At 46.2% G+C, this 13,705-nt stretch overlaps 1 pseudogene; it reads left to right on the forward strand.

Annotated features, from left to right (window-relative positions):
* The window catches only part of LOC112257010, a 30,202-nt pseudogene extending 16,497 nt beyond the window's left edge, over positions 1 to 13,705 (forward strand).

The following is a 13,705-nucleotide window of genomic DNA, read 5'->3' on the forward strand; positions in this document are numbered from 1 at the left end:
GTCTAATTCAAACTCTAACCCCTGACCCTACACTAGTCTAATTCAAACTCTAACCCCTGACCCTACACTAGTCTAATTCAAACTCTAACCCCCGACCCTACACTGGTCTAATTCAAACTCTAACCCCGGGACTGGTCTAATTCAAACTCTAACCCCGACCCTACACTGGTCTAATTCAAACTCTAACCCCCGACCCTACACTGGTCTAATTCAAACTCTAACCCCGACCCTACACTGGTCTAATTCAAACTCTAACCCCCGACCCTACACTGGTCTAATTCAAACTCTAACCCCGACCCTACACTGGTCTAATTCAAACTCTAACCCCTGACCCTACACTAGTCTAATTCAAACTCTAACCCCTGACCCTACACTAGTCTAATTCAAACTCTAACCCCTGACCCTACACTAGTCTAATTCAAACTCTAACCCCTGACCCTACACTAGTCTAATTCAAACTCTAACCCCTGACCCTACACTAGTCTAATTCAAACTCTAACCCCTGACCCTACACTGGAGTCTATTTCAAAGCACTGTTCAACTTGACAAAATGTTGTGACATGTCTGGCAGTGTTATGCATTTGATATCTCTAAAACATATTTCCCAACTCCCTCCCTCTTCTTCTAGCACTTGGAGGCATTGCTGCGTCAGATCAGGGAGATCGTGGAGAAACACACGGACACAGAGGTTCTGGAGGCGTGCTCGAAGACCTACCACGCTCTCTGCAACGAGGAGTTCACCATCTTTAACAGAGTGGACATCGCCAGGTCACAGCTGCTCGATGAACTGGTGGACAAATTCAACAGACTGCTGGAAGACTTCTTACAAGAGGTGAGGGGAAGGGATGAGGGAGGGAGGAAAACGAGAATGAACTGGTGGACAAATTCAACAGACTGCTGGAAGACTTCTTACAAGAGGTGAGGGGAAGGGATGAGGGAGGGAGGAAAACAAGAATGAACTGGTGGACAAATTCAACAGATTGTTAAAGGACTTCATACAACGGGTGAGCGAGGGGGAGGAGAGAGCTCAGAGGGAGGACCTCCAGTCTACGTTTAATCTATTGGGCTGAGTGGACCAGTTTGTGTGTAGGTGATACTGATCTGTCTCTGTGTTCAGGGTGAAGAGCCTGATGATGATGATGCCTACCAGGTCCTGTCTACTCTCAAGAGAATCACGGCCTTCCACAAGTAAGGCCCTCCCTCTTCTTTCTCTCTTCCTCTTGTTTCTCCCCCCTCCTCTCTCTAACCTCCCCTCCTCTCTCTAACCTCCCCTCCTCTCTCTAACCTCCCCTCCTCTCTCTAACCTCCCCTCCTCTCTCTAACCTCCCCTCCTCTCTCTAACCTCCCCTCCTCTCTCTCCCCCAGTGCCCATGACCTGTCCCAGTGGGATCTGTTCAGCAGTAACTTCAAGTTGCTCAACACGGGCATTGAGAACGGAGACATGCCAGAGCAGATAGTGGTCCATGCTCTACAGTGTACCCACTACGTTGTCCTGTGGTACTTGGCCAAGGTCTCAGAGGGCAGCCACAGAAAGGTATGCAACTCACTTCTCAACTGACTGGCAGCTCAGAACCTTCTCATTCATTTCACTGTTATTTACTATCTAGGAAAATGGCATTAGGGTTGGGGAGTTAGTCAATGGTTTATACAGCAAGTCTTATGATGGTTCACTCATGTGTATGTAATCTAGGAGGATGTGTGTTTTGATCATGTAATATTGTTTTGTAGGAGGGTGTGTGTGTTTTGATCATATAATATTGTTTAGTAGGGGAGGGCGTGTGTGTTTTGATCATATAATATTGTTTTGTAGGGGAGGGCGTGTGTGTTTTGATCATATAATATTGTTTTGTAGGGGAGGGCGTGTGTGTTTTGATCATATAATATTGTTTTGTAGGGGAGGGCGTGTGTGTTTTGATCATGTAATATTGTTTTGTAGGGGAGGGCGTGTGTGTTTTGATCATGTAATATTGTTTTTGTAGGAGGACATGGTGAGCCTGAGGAAACAGATGCGGATGTTCTGTCTGATGTGTCAACGTTACCTCACCAACGTCAACACAACCGTCAAGGAACAGGTACTGTCCTGTAGCAGCTAATCACATCCTAGTGATTTAAATGAAATTCTCAGAATCCTCATGGAACCCCATTGAGATGAGGAAGACGTGGTCAAGGAGACAGACCACTGATAACCAACAGTCCATCTCCTCTCTCCACCAGGCGTTCACCATCCTGTGTGATGTGTTGCTGGTCTTTAGTCATCATATGGTCTCAGGAGGCAGGCAGACCACTGGAACCGCTGGTCTACAGTCCTGATGACTCGTTCCAGACAGAACTACTGTCCTTCATACCATCCTGTGTGTTTATAGACCAGGATGATGACAACTGGTCTCAGGTAGGCAGACCACTGATAACCACACAGTCCAAACTTCTCCAGTAGGATTGCTTTTTCTTATTTGCACTTTAGCTTGTTTGGTCATCAGGAACCAGACAAGACCCTGTTAACCAAATTCCATCTGCTGTGTGTCTCGTGGGCTGTGTGTCCTGTGTGATGTGTTGCTGTCTTTAGTCTGTGATGGGCTGTGTGTCGGGGCTGTGGCAGTGTGTCGTGCTGTGTGTCGTGGGCTGTGTGTCGTGGGTGTGTCGTGGGCTGTGTGTACAGGGCTGATGTCTGGGCTGTGTGTCAGACAGAACTACTGTGTGTCATACTGTGTGTCCATGTGTTTATAGACCAGGTGTGATGACTGCTGCGTGGGCTGCGTGTCGTGGGCTGCGTGTCTGGGCTGCCACACACCTGCGTGCAAACTTCTGTCAGTAGGCTGCGTGTCTTATTGCGTGTCGTGGGCTGCGTGTTTGGGCTGCGTGTAACCAACTGCGTGTTAAGGGCTGCGTGTCGTGGGCTGCGTGTCGATGCTGCGTGTCGTGGGCTGCGTGTCGCTGGCTGCGTGTCGCGGGCTGCGTGGTCGCGGGCTGCGTGGTCGCGGGCTTTGTGTCCCTGGTTCTACCTCTATTTAAATGGTCAGCAAGATAGATGCTCCCCATAAGAGCTCTGTTACACAGCCACTAACGATCTGTTGTATCTACAGATGGCCAGCAGGATGACGAGGCAGCGAAGATAGAAGCTCTTCACAAGAGACGTAACCTCCTGGCTGCCTACTGTAAACTTATCATCTATAACGTAGTAGAGATGAACACTGGAGCTGACATCTTTAAGCAGTACATGAGGGTAAGAATGACCTGTAAATACCTGTCTGTTACACTGACATCTTTAAACAGTACATGAGGGTAAGAATGACCTGTAAATACCTGTCTGTTACACTGACATCTTTAAACAGTACATGAGGGTAAGAATGACCTGTAAATACCTGTCTGTTACACTGACATCTTTAAGCAGTACATGAGGGTAAGAATGACCTGTAAATACCTGTCTGTTACACTGACATCTTTAAACAGTACATGAGGGTAAGAATGACCTGTAAATACCTGTCTGTTACACTGACATCTTTAAGCAGTACATGAGGGTAAGAATGACCTGTAAATACCTGTCTGTTACACTGACATCTTTAAACAGTACATGAGGGTAAGAATGACCTGTAAATACCTGTCTGTTACACTGACATCTTTAAACAGTACATGAGGGTAAGAATGACCTGTAAATACCTGTCTGTTACACTGACATCTTTAAACAGTACATGAGGGTAAGAATGACCTGTAAATACCTGTCTGTTACACTGACATCTTTAAGCAGTACATGAGGGTAAGAATGACCTGTAAATACCTACAGATGACATCTTTAAGCAGTACATGAGGGTAAGAATGACCTGTAAATACCTGTCTGTTACACTGACATCTTTAAGCAGTACATGAGGGTAAGAATGACCTGTAAATCCTGGCTGTTACACTGACATCTTTAAGCAGTCTGATAAGAATGACCTGTAAATACCTGTCTGTTACACTGACATCTTTAAACAGTACATGAGGGTAAGAATGACCTGTAAATACCTGTCTGTTACACTGACATCTTTAAACAGTACATGAGGGTAAGAATAAACAGTCACCTGTCTTTACACAGTTATGACCATAGAAATATAATCTATAGAAAATACTTGATCTCTAAACCTGGTAATTTGACTGCTAAAGTCATGGGTACACTCGTAATGGTTGTCAGTCCACACGTTATCCCATCGCTGACTGGAACGGGGATGCCCGTTGAATAGATTCTATGGTTATCACCTCTTCGTGCCTGTGACACTCATTTAACCTCAACACCATATCATTACCGGAGTCATTCCAGGTACTGCTTGGTTGCATCTGTATCTGAAGTCCTGTTTTCTCCTGAAGGAGACTGACTTGTGGCTGAACTGTCTTCCTCTCTCTAGTATTATAATGACTATGGTGACATCATCAAGGAGACCATGTCTAAGACCAGACAGATAGACAAGATCCAATGTGCCAAGACACTCATCCTCAGTCTACAACAGGTACCACACACACCCCTCATCCTCAGTCTACAACAGGTACCACACACACCCCTCATCCTCAGTCTACAACAGGTACCACACACACACACACCCCTCATCCTCAGTCTACAACAGGTACCACACACACACTCACCTCATCCTCAGTCTACAACAGGTACCACACACAAACCAACCCTCATCCTCAGTTTACAACAGGTACCACACACACACACACACACCCCTCATCCTCAGTCTACAACAGGTACCACACACAACCAACCCTCATCCTCAGTTTACAACAGGTACCACACACACACACACACACACCCCTCATCCTCAGTCTACAACAGGTACCACACACAACCAACCCTCATCCTCAGTTTACAGCAGGTTAGTCACACACACACACACACACACACACACTGTTTTTGTCTAGCTAGATCTTGGTTTTAACTTTCAGATCTCCGCATTCCAGCCTTTCTGGAACAAATCCCAATGAAAGAACCATGTCTTTATTCCACACATGTATTCCCCCATCCCTCTCTCCCCCGTCTCCTCCAGTTGTTCCATGAGATGATGTCAGAGTTGGGGACAGGATTTGACCGCTCGTCCTCAGCGTTCTGTGGGATCAAGGAGCTGGCCAGACGTTTCTCTCTCACCTTTGGTCTGGACCAGGTGAAAACACGAGATGCTATCGCCATGCTGCACAAGTCAGTCTCCTCTTCTGATCTCTCTTTCTCATAGCTTTTCAACATGATTAGCATATGATGGATGTGAGCTGTACGTGAGCTGTACTAGTTAATGTATGCATCTACATGTGCTGCTAGATACCTAATTTTTCTGAACAAAAATGGTCTCTCCCACCCCTCTCTCCCTCTTGTCCCTCTCCAGGGATGGTATAGAGTTCGCGTTTAAGGAGCCCAGTCCCCAGGGAGAAGGAAACCCTCCTCTTCACCTGGCCTTCCTAGACATCCTCTCTGAGTTTTCCTCCAAACTAATGAGGCAGGACAAGAGGACTGTGTGAGTACACACCTCTGCCTCCTAATCAGACACATGTCCCTGTGTGTGTCATAGCTGATGGCTGTGTAAGTAATGACTAGTCTATGTCGTATGATATCATGAAGGAGGACAAGAGGACTGTGTCCCCTCCCAGACACATAACCTTAAGGACCTTCCAGATGACTGAGTTTGACATCTCTCCTCTCTCCGCTGTAGTCACATGTATCTGGAGAGGTTCATGACCTTCCAGATGGCCCTCCAGAGAGACGACTGCTGGCTACCGCTTATCTCCTACAGGAACTCCCTGCAAGCTGGCGGGGACGATGACACCATGTCTGTTGTCTCCGGCTACTCCTCCAGAGGGTCGTCGGTCAGATCCAAGAAGACCAAGGCTGCTACTCCCACTACTGCCGTCGCTGCAGCCAAGAGGAGACTTCCTGAAGGTAGCTACAGAACCAGGGTCTAGAAGTCAGACTGGTCACTACATGGCCATGTTAGAGAGGACTGTCCCGGACTGAGGTCAACTCTTACTGTAAACACTTACCCCTGGTTGGTAGATGGTGTAGTCTCCATGGCTGAAATCACCTAGCCTGGTTGGGACGTGCTCACTGCATCTCTTAAAGTCATCCAACCCTTTCAGAGTTGTGTGTGTGTTCTCTAGCGGAGGAGAGCAGTAGCAGCAGTACAGATATGTCGTGGCAGCACCAGAGCATGCAGACTCCAGTGATGATGCCCTCCCCCCACCTCACCTCTACCATGATGAGAGGACCAGGGGACATGAGGGGGGAGGCCAAACGGGGGAGAGACGACAGCTACATAGGCGTGTACGCCCTCCCTTCAGACTCCCAGCAGCAGCCACACCCTCACACACTCCCCCAAACACCTCAACTCCACCAGACACCCATCGACTACAAGTAAGTCTCACTCTTTTCATCTCTCAATTTTGAGATGTACCTACCTGAACCACCAGTATGGTTGTCTGACCGGTTGTCTGAACGGTTTTTAGTACCCAGGTGACGTGGATGCTGGCTCAGAGGCAGCAGGAGGAGGTTCGTCAGCAGCAGGAGAGGGCCATGAACTACGCCAAGCTCAGGACAAACCTGCAACAGGCCATGTAAGGACACACACACACACTCTCACACACCCCCATCTCTCCCTAACCCCGAACCCAGGACCAACCTGCAACAGGCCATGTAAGAGCTACTTCCTTTTCATATCTGTTTGTGGACTAACTAGTTGTGGATTTAGGGTTCTCTATATTGATGGTTGTTTGACTGTGCTAATTATGGTGTGTGTGTAGTCGGCGTGGTACAGGGCTGATGGAGGAGGATGAGGAGCCTATCGTAGAGGACGTGATGATGTCATCAGAGGGTCGTATGGAAGACCTCAACGAGGGCATGGACTTTGACACCATGGACATCGACCTGGTGAGACCTTTGACCTTCTACTACATATATGGCTTTCATTTTTTTTTAAAAACTTTTCCAGAGAATTATGTGGGGATCCACTAAGATCTCTGTCAAGAAACACTGAATATAAACACATGTCAAGTGTTGGTCCCATGTTTCATGAGCTGAAATAAAACATTCCAGATATTTTCCATATACTCCGAAAGCGTATTTCTCTTAAAAGTTGTGCAGAATTTGGTTTACATCCCTGTTAGAGAACATTTCTCCTTTGCCAAGATAATCCATCCACCTGACAGATGTGGCATTTCAAGAAGCTGATTAAATGGTGTGATCATTACAGATGCACCTTGTGCTGGGGCCAGTAAAAGGCCATCAAAAAATGTGCAGTTTTGTCAACACAATGTCTCAGGTTTTGAGGGAGTGTGCTATTGGCATGCTGACTGCAGGAATGTCCACCAGAGCTGTTGCCAGATAATTGAATGCTAATTTATCTACCATAAGCCGCCTCCAATGTCATTTTTAAGCCGGGTGTACACTACAAACGACTTTCACAATCTTAACATTGCTAAACCTCTCACATTAAAGGACCATCTTTCCTGTTGTGTATTTGGTCTCGCCAACTTAGTGGTGCGCACATTAAACAATGTGGTACCGACTGGGGTCACACATTACGAGAGGATTGTCGATACCATACTGTCACGCAAAAACAATGTAATGTGGTTAGATTTAACGTAGCTACAAGGAGCTGTGGCTTGACACACTATCTTGCCAACATTTTTGAATCGATTAACGTTGCTTGTGAACTTCAGACCTGAAACAATTTGACGCTTAGATTAAAGGCAATTACAAACGCATACTAGTAGAACTCGGTGCTCCTTCTCAGGAGTCGACACATTCTGGGTGACGCGAAACATTGCTGTTGTCTGTTTCTTCTTCTTCTCTGGCGCACTCTCATTGTCTATTGCTGATCATCGTTCTCAACTTGCTCAAAGACCAGATCGGTAGCCCTCAGATTGCGTCTCTGACCCGCTCACATTTAACGAGTGTCGGTGATGGCCGTGTGACCTGTGTAGGCAACCTCATGGGGATTTTTTCTCTGATCACAAACTTGCCTGAAACAGCTAAAACAGGCCAAAATGGTGTAGTGTACACCTGGCTTTAGAGATTTTGGAAGTCGTAATTGACTTCAGTAGGCAAATGCTCACCTTCGATGGCCACTGGCATGTTGAAGTGTGTTCGTCACGCACGAATCCCGGTTTCACCTGTACCGGGCAGATTGCAGACAGCGTATATGGCATCGTGTGGGTGAGCAGTTTCCTGATGTCAACGTTATGAACAGAGAACCCCACCGCCACCATGGGGCAATGGTGTGGGCAGGCATAAGCTATGGCCACAAACACAATTTGCGTTTTATCAATGGCAATTTGAATGCACCGACATACTGTGACGAGATCCTGAGGCCCATTGTTGTGCCATTCATCCACCACCACCTCATGTTTCAGTATGATAATGCACAGCCCCATGTCGCAAGGATCTGTACACAGTTCCTGGAATCTGACAATGACCCAGTTCTTCCATGGCCTGCACACTCACCAGACGTGTCACCCATTGAGCATGTTTGGGATCCACTGCATTGACATGTACGACAGTGTGATCCAGTTTCCGCCAATATCCATCAACTTCGCATTGCCATTGAATAGGAGTGGGACAACATTCCACAATCAACAGCCTGTTCAACTCAATGTGAAGATGTCTCGCTGCATGAGGCTAATGGTGGTCACACCACATACTGACTGGTTTTCTGATCCACGCCCAAACTGTTTTTAATGGGATCTGTGACCAACAGATACGCATCTATTCAGTCATGCAAAATAATTTATTTCAATTGACAGATTTTCTTATATGAACTAGCTCAGTAAAATATTTAAAATGGTTGCATGTTGAGTTTTATATTTTTGTTCAGTCTATCATTATCTCTCCTTTCTCCAGCCCCCCTCTAAGAACAGGAGAGAGAGATCAGAGCTGAAACCAGACTACTTTGACCCTGGTTCCATCATGGATGAGTCTGTAAGTAACTCTCTTCTCTTATACTCATAAACCATTACTTTATAGTAATACTCTTCCTTATACATACACAGTGGTCTAAATTAAATGTTTTCATTGGTAATACTGGTGCCCCCAACTTAAAGTTAGGAGCACCAGAAAATAAGATTATTTTTTTAACTTGATTGAGATACAGCCTATATGACTTCTAAAGCGCATACTGTGCCCTAGAAACTAATATGTAATGAGCACCTGGGTGGCGCAGCGGTCAGACCACTGCCCCGCAGTGCTGAGGCACTACTACAGCATGTTCAATCCTAGACTGTGTCACAAGCAGCCGTGACCGGGAGCCACATAGGTCGGCGCACAATTGATGTTGTCCGGGTTAAGGGGTTTGGTTGCTGGGGTTTTCCTTATCGTGCTCTACTGACTCCTTGTGACAGGGCTGGGAAACCTGCAAACTGACTCCGGTCGTCAGTTGAACAGGGTTTCCTCATCGTACTCTACTGACTCCGGTCGTCAGTTGAACAGGGTTTCCTCATCGTACTCTACTGACTCCGGTCGTCAGTTGAACAGGGTTTCCTCATCGTACTCTACTGACTCCGGTCGTCAGTTGAACAGGGTTTCCTCATCGACTCTACTGACTCCGGTTTCAGTTGAACAGGGTTTCCTCATCGTACTCTACTGACTCCGGTCGTCAGTTGAACGGGGTTTCCTCATCGACTCTACTGACTCCGGGTTTGAACGGGGTTTCCTCATCGTACTCTACTGACTCCGGTCGTCAGTTGAACGGGGTTTCCTCATCGTACTCTACTGACTCCGGTCGTCAGTTGAACGGGGTTTCCTCATCGTACTCTACTGACTCCGGTCGTCAGTTGAACGGGGTTTCCTCATCGTACTCTACTGACTCCGGTCGTCAGTTGAACGGTTTCCTCATCGTACTCTACTGACTCCGGTCGTCAGTTGAACGGGGTTTCCTCATCGTACTCTACTGACTCCGGTCGTCAGTTGAACAGGGTTTCCTCATCGTACTCTACTGACTCCGGTCGTCAGTTGAACAGGGTTTCCTCATCGTACTCTACTGACTCCGGTCGTCAGTTGAACAGGGTTTCCTCCGACTCATTGGTACGGCTGACCTCCAGGTGTAGCGAGCAGTGTGATAAGTAGTAGGCGGTCAGGCGAATCATGTTTCGGAGGATGCATGACCTTCGCCTCTCCTGGGCCCATTGAGGAGTCAAGGGACCTAATTCACAGAACAGATATACTCTTGTGGCCATACCACCCTGAACATTTCTGGTTAGTACTGGGACGGGAGACAGCCTGGGAATGCCCAAAGCTAAAAAAATATATTTTGAATAACACTAAACCTATGTATTATTGTTAAGACATAAAAGCTATAATGTTGACACGAATATCTGTCATTGAAATTACAAAGTCATTTGTGGAATATTAGATTTCTACATTTTGTAAAAGCACCATTTTCTTATTGATAATTGTACGCTGTCTCTTTAAAAATGTCCTGTTAGTGATGACGACATACAAGAAGAGATCTGTCATTCATTGCTATGATCATAGATCTCCTGAGAAGCCATCCCTTTTCCTTTCTGTGACCCAAAATGTTTGGATATACTGTTAGTTACCAGATGGGGGTGGGCCTCCCGGGTGGCTCAGTGGTTAAGGGCGCTGTCTCTGCCGTCAGAGACTCTGGGTTCGCGCCCAGGCTCTGTCGTAACCGGCCGCGACCGGGAGGTCCATGGGGCGACGCACAATTGGCCTAGCGTCGTCCGGGTTAGGGATGCCCTTGGCCGGTAGGGATGCCCTATCAGATGGTTAGCTAACTAATGAGGTTACATGACTGAACAAAGAGTAAACAAATACATAACGAGCACAAATAGTTTCAGAACGGCCCACGAATCTGCACTCGCTTGTTTCTCTGGGGCATTCAGAAACAACAGAACAGTGTGGATGTATCAATTGAAAACATTCTGGTTGCACAGCTAAATATTTTGTAGCACTTTACAGCCCTGGCCATACAACACGCTACTTTATAGCAGGGTTTAGAACTGACTCAGTGAACAGAGAACCCCACGGAAAATAAAATAAATTTTCAAGAATCAGAACCGGGAACGAATGTGAACTATACTGTTCTGGAACAGAACCGCTATTTTTAAAAGCATGAGAACCGGTTGATAACTCACTGTCACTCAAACTTCTTCCAGTGTCTGCATGCCAGGGACTACCTGCCCCCCTTCCGAAGCGTAGGCTACCTGCCCCCCTTCCGCCCCCTTCCGGCGTAGGCTACCTGCCCCCTCCCCCTTCCGTAGGCTACCTGCCCCCTCCCCCTTCCGTAGGCTAGGCTACCTGCCCCTCCCCCTTCCGTAGGCTAGGCTACCTGCCCCTCCCCCCTCCTAAGCACTGGCTACTGAAGTTACCAGCATGGTTCAGAAATGTTTTAATTAGAGTAATGGATCATTTTTTCAGTGCTAGTTAACTATAGTGCCTTTATCACGGTTCACATTGGATTTATTAACGACAGTAAGGTAAGACATGTTTTTGCAACCAAGCTTGTTAGCTAGCTAGCTAGTTCTGGTCCAACGTTAAGCCAACTCTCAGAATTTCAAAGACATTCATCCGCTTCTCTGTGGGCCTAATTCAGATAATGCAGGTCATGACAAGATTCTCAACACTTCAAGCCTCTTCCTCCACCCTCTCTCTCTCTCCTCACCCTCAAAATTTCAGTTGCATCTAGCACCCGACAGTTATCTTTCCATCACGCACGTAAACAACTCACTGAGCTACAGCTTGCCCCCATTGCAAGCTGCTCTAGCCACACTGCATGATTGGTGGTAATTTGTTGCCCTAAATGTGGTTAAATCTGCCGTTCTCTTGAGTAAGGCATATCCCCCATTAACTGCTCCCCAGGCGCCTAATGATGTCAATTAAGGCAGCATCTCTCTGATTTGAGGTGTTGGGTTAAACGCGGAATACTGATTCGGTTGAATACATTCCTTTCGCCTTTTTCAGTTGGAAAGCCTGGGAAGTTCTCCACAGGAAGATGATGAAAGGGGGTGGGGTCTAGTGACGCAGTCAGCATGCATAAGATACAAACTAACGCGGCATAGGCTACTGGTAGGAAAACAAAAAGCTAAATCAAGGAAATGCCTCTCTTGGGTAAACAATTTCCCCCAGAGCCAATCAAATGCTTAATTTCTACTCGGATCAAATCAAATACAAGCATAACACCTAGCGCTACATTCAAACACAGTCCTATACTGAAGTTCTCCAGACTTCCAATAGTCAAGGTGAGATCTGGAAGGGCAGTTCAGCCTCGCTAGTAAAACCTAAGACATGTTGTTGCCAAGTGCTTTTACAGATGTGTAATGACACCTTTTCTCTCTGCAGGTCCTTGGAGTGTCCATGTTTTAAACTGCTATTTGTCCACGAAGAGGAGAGGCGTACTGTATTCATGGAGACATTAAGCTGCAGATCAGAAGTCTTCTCTGGTTTATCCTCCATGGTCTAACGCACAGTGTTGCTCGCTCAGAGGGGACTGAATGAAAACAAAATACTTTTTATAATCCTTGGGTAAGCTTTCACCTTTCAGTTAGTGGCCAACCAGTTCCAAACCTAGAAGAATCCTCCAGATGCTTCAGTCTGAAGGAAGTTCTATAATTCTATAAATACAACATTTTATTTTTTTCTTCCAAATGGAGATGGAATGAGTTGTAAGATGTCCTCTAACCCTCTCTATGCTAGTATAGTGAGTAACCCGGTGTAGTCATTTAGACACAGATTGTTAGTAGGAAATGTAGCTAGCTGTGGTAGAAGTGGATGGACATGGTCTTTATGCTAGTTTCAGTTTTTTCCCCCATGTTGGACTGTCAGTAGAATCTGTTGGTTCTGTGGTTGTGATGACGACGGCTGCTGGTGGTTGTTGGTGACCTGTTGAATAGATCAGCTGTAAGAGTCATGGATGTAGCAACACACATCCAACCGTTTTCCAAGTCCTTTATGCGAAAGGAGTAGAAATAACGCCACACTGTTGTACATCCTTCAGTATAGTTTCTTGCAACGTTTGGACCAGAGGGTCTGTCCGTCATATGTGTGTGTGGGTAGTGTTTCTATTCCGTGGTGGTTGAATAGTCTGAGGACCCCGGTAGTTGCTGTGAAGAGGCCCAGGGTGTGTCTCAAAAGTAGTGCACTATATAGGGAATAGGGCTCTGGTCTAAAGTAGTGCACTATATAGGGAATAGGGCTCTGGTCTAAAGTAGTGCACTATATAGGGAATAGGGTGCCATTTGGGACAAAGACCCAGTATTTAACAAGGAACTAGGCTGCCGCACAAGTCCTGAAGCTTACCCAAAGATTTGGATCCTTCTCCCTATCTGAAGAGACTACTCTCCCGACGGACAGCGAGGTGATCTTCTCTCTGGTAGTACCACCACTGTGCTGACTCAGAGACAAGGAAGCAGCATGTTAATAGACAGAAAATCCAGCATATTTAGTGTTGAAATGGCTATCTCTAAATTTTAAATAAAGTTATATATGAATCGGTGCTGATTTTATAACTGTGCTTTTTTAAATTAAAATGTTCAACATAAGTTAAGGTTTCATAAATGTGTAAAACTGTTTTAAAATGGAAAGCATGTGTCGTCATGCGGCGAGGAAGATTTTTACATTTGTATTTTTGTTTTTCTTTGTCTTAATGTTTTGGGGTTTTTACCTCTTGTTTTTCCTACGTGTAAATTAGTTTGGATAAGACTCATTATGAAAGAAATAAATGTGACTTGTGAAATATCA

Source organism: Oncorhynchus tshawytscha, linkage group LG08 (genome assembly GCF_018296145.1).
Source record: "Oncorhynchus tshawytscha isolate Ot180627B linkage group LG08, Otsh_v2.0, whole genome shotgun sequence".
Classification (NCBI taxonomy): domain Eukaryota; kingdom Metazoa; phylum Chordata; class Actinopteri; order Salmoniformes; family Salmonidae; genus Oncorhynchus; species Oncorhynchus tshawytscha.